Source organism: Octopus bimaculoides, chromosome 24 (genome assembly GCF_001194135.2).
Source record: "Octopus bimaculoides isolate UCB-OBI-ISO-001 chromosome 24, ASM119413v2, whole genome shotgun sequence".
NCBI classification, from domain to species: Eukaryota; Metazoa; Mollusca; class Cephalopoda; order Octopoda; family Octopodidae; genus Octopus; species Octopus bimaculoides.
In genome coordinates this window covers 30,880,905-30,884,972 of record NC_069004.1, presented here as the reverse complement: position 1 = coordinate 30,884,972, position 4,068 = coordinate 30,880,905, and the positions used below count along the sequence as shown (strand labels likewise).

The 4,068-nt window shown below is 40.1% G+C and overlaps 1 long non-coding RNA gene across 1 annotated transcript in view; it reads right to left on the bottom strand.

Annotated features, from left to right (window-relative positions):
- Positions 1-4,068, bottom strand: part of LOC128250690 (uncharacterized) — a 17,821-nt gene that overhangs the window by 2,082 nt on the left and 11,671 nt on the right. Inside the window, exon 2 of the long non-coding RNA XR_008266693.1 lies at positions 1,810-1,980. This is a non-coding gene — a long non-coding RNA (uncharacterized LOC128250690). The remainder of the gene's footprint in view (positions 1-1,809; positions 1,981-4,068) is intronic.

Genomic DNA, 4,068 nt, shown 5'->3' with positions numbered 1-4,068 from the left:
ATACATGCATATATAAATATATACACATACACATGTACATATATATATATATACATACATACACATACATAAATATACACATATATATATATATACATACATACTCATATATATACACATACATACTCATATATATATATATATACACACATACTCATATGTATACACACACACATATATATAGATATATATATACACAACACAAAATACATACATATATATATATATACACACATACATAAATACATACACATACATAAATATACACATACTTATATAAATATATACACACACACACACACTTGTATACATGCACAGACATACACACACACACACACGGTGTGTAGCTGGTGAGTCAGTGCTATGATCCATGTGATGTATTCCTCAAATCTTATCTTCATCTGAGGAGGAGGAGGAGGAGGAGGAGATGGTGAATGTGAACATTGAAAGAAGACATCACAGACGGTGGGGAGGAGGAGTGAAGTGGAGGCCGGGACAGCGATTCTCTTCTGAAGGTCTACGAGACAGCAACAACAACAACAACAACAACAGCAACACTATATTAAGACTACAAAACATGCAGATGTCATACCTATACTCAACCAGAATGTCAGATTATGGTAGAGAGGGGAGAATTTGGAGAAAAAGACACAAAAAAACCCACATCAGGTCATCATCCTCAACATCATCGTTGTCATTGTCATCATTGTTACTGCCATCATCATTGCTGCTGTCATCGTCATCATTGCCGTTGTCGTCATCGTCTTCGTCATCATGATATTAGCATCCACATTTCCAGTGCTTGCATGTCTTGGACGGAATTGGCTATGTCAGATTTTCCAAGGCAGAATGCCTTTCCTGTCACCAACCTTTACTTGATTCTCTGTGTCAGGACATCATCGTACGTATGTATACGACTATATGTGTGCTTTTGTTTTGTGTGTGTTTGTCTACCTATCATCACTTGACAGCCGGTGTTGGTGTGTTTATGTTCCTGTAACTTAGCGATTTGGTAAAGAGACCAATAGAGTAAGTACTAAGCTTTAAAAATAAGTCCTGGTGTCGAACTGTTCAGCAAAAACACTTTTAAGGCAGTGCACCAGCATGGCCACAGTCAAGTGACTGAAATAGGTAAAAGAAATATACGCACACACACATACATATAAACACAAACACACACACGTGTGTGTGAGTGCAGTCTGATCAGAGAGCCTCTAAGTGGTTGTTCAAATTGCTAGACAAACCAACCATCTCCAACTTGAATTGCAGCCTAATGTTGTTTTAAATAAAGGTGCCATCAGGTAATGTAGTCCTTCATTGACCCCTTACCTCCACCTCTTCTCCAAGAGCTAATCACACCTTTGATCATAGGCTGCTGAGACCCCCTTCGGTCATGACTGTCCATGGGATTGCACCTAGAAAGTTACCTTCCCAGGCACAAGTCTGGGCAAGGTTGTTTATGGAAGACCAGCAGTCATTCATCCATGCATACCATCCACCCTTTTCCATGCCACGGATGTTATCCAAGGGAAAGGCAAAGGTGCCGATACAGCTTGGCACCTGTGACGTCGCAACTCATTTCTACAGCTGAGTGAACTGGAGCAACGTGAAGTAAAGTGTCTTGCTCAAGAACACAACATGCAGCCCGGTTCGGGATTTGAACTCACAACCTCGCGATCGTAAGCTCGACGCTCTAACCACTGAGCCATGCGCCTTCACATAGGCAGTGGGCCTAATTAAAACCTTTCTGGGGTTAAAGAACAACAACAACAACAACAACAACAACAATAATAACAAAGATGGTCTTACCTCCATGTAGTGCCAGATGGAAGGACAAAGCTCCTACAACAATTATCTTCACCTTTTAATGTCCATCCTCCGTGCTGACATGGGTTCAATTGTTTGAGAGGATTCGACAAGCCTGAGTGCTGCCATGTGCTCTGTCCACTTTGGGATGGTTTCTACAACGGCGTGTCCTTCCTAAAAATAATAAATGATAACAATAATAACAACAGTAATAACAATAACTGTTTCTACTAAAGGCACAAGGCCTGAAAAATTGAGGGGAAGGGACTGGTCAATTACATCGACCTTCCCCAGTGTTTTACTGGTACTTATTTAATCAGCCCTGAAAGGATGAAAGGCAAAATCAACCCTGGCGGAATTTGAACTCAGAATGTAGTGACAGGCAAAATACCGCTAAGCATTTCGTCCAGCTTGCTGCCTTAATAATAATAATAATAATGATAATAATAATAATAAACTCTGGTTTTACTGGTCACAAGGGCTAATATAAAATCAAAAACATGAAAGGACAAACACAGGATGATAAAAACAAAGGGTTTTGCGAAAAAGAAAGGTCCGTGTAAATATATGATAACAAGAGAAATATAACAAGTAAAACTCCCAATAATAATAATAATAATAATAATAATGATAATAATGACAACAATAATAATGATACCAGGTATAATCTTTTCTGCTATGGGCACAAGGCTTGAAATTTGGGAGAAGGGATTAAGTCAGTTTCATTGACCCCAATGTGTAACTGGTACTTATTAATCAACCCTGGTGGAATTTGAACTCAGAACGTAGCAACAGACAAAATACTGCTAAGCATTTCACCCAGCATGCCAACGTTTCTACCAGCCCGCTACCTTGTTAATAATAATAATAACAATAACAATAATGGTTTCAAATTTTGCCACGAGGGCAGCAATTTTTGGGGAGGGAACTTAACAGTTCAGCAAAATGAACCAATAGAGTCAGTTCCAGGCTTAAAAAACAACTACGAGTGGATTCGTTTTGACTAAAAACTCTTCAAGGTGGTGCTCCAGCGTGGCCACAGTCTAATGGCAAATAAGTAAAAAAACAAAAAGCAGACTATCGGACATTGTTGACACCTCTGATCACAATGCACTTCCTCGCCATGCTGGAGCTTTCGAATGATGCCACACCCTTGCTGGTTAGGCAAGCAACCCAGCATTCTCTTGGAATGGGACCATTAGTCCATTGCAGGATGGCCTGTGTACAACAGAGTAGACTGGGGCAATGTGAAATAAAGTGTTTTGCTCAAAGACACTATGTACTGCTGGTATGGAAATTGAAACCATGGTCATGTGATTGTGAATGCAGCACCCTAACCACTAAGCCATGCCGCCTTCACCTCATACTTCCGAACCACCTTGTTCCAGGTTCAGTCCCACTGCGTGGCACCTTGGTCAAATGTCTTCTACTATAGCCTCAAGTCAACCAAAGCATTGTGAGTGGTTTTGGTAGACAGAAACTGAAAGAAGCCTCTCGTATATATATGTATTTATGTGTGTTTGTCTGTGCTTGTCCCCCCGCCGCTATTGCTTGACAACCAATGTTGGTGCGTTTACGTCCTTGTCACTTTGCAGTTCAGCAAAACAGACCGATAGAATAAGTACTACGCTTACAAAGAATAAATCGTGGGGGGGGGGCGCGATTTATTCAACTAAAACCATTTAAGGCAGTGCTCCAGCACGGTCGCACCCAAATGACTGAAACAGATAAAAGAATAAAAGAATGATGATGACGATGATGATGATTTTTTCATGTGAAAAACAGCAGAAATATTTCAGTTTTGACTTTGATCAACTTACACCTTTATGTTTTTAACCGGAATTTCAAGAGTGCGTGTGTGAGTGAGAGAGAGAGCAGAAGTGAAAAGAAGAGTGAGAGGAGAGAGAGAGAGAGAGAGATGCACACACGCATGCATATGTGTGCATACACAGAAATATGACTGAAGCGAAATTACATATGAAGGTCATGACCTCCATTCAGGCAGTATGTGCTTGTGTGAGAGATTCACTATTAATTTTTACACACACACACAGAGGGAGGTGGGGGGTGGGGTGCAATATTAAAACAAAAGAAAAAATGCAATTCAATGCCAAGACTCATGTAGTTAACACGTGTCGGCTGTAGTTGATATATGTATATTAATATTAATTAGCATGATAACATATGCTAGAGTATACATATATATGTGTGTGTGTGTGTGTGTGTGTGTGTGTGTGTGTGTGTGTGTGTGTGTGTGTGTGT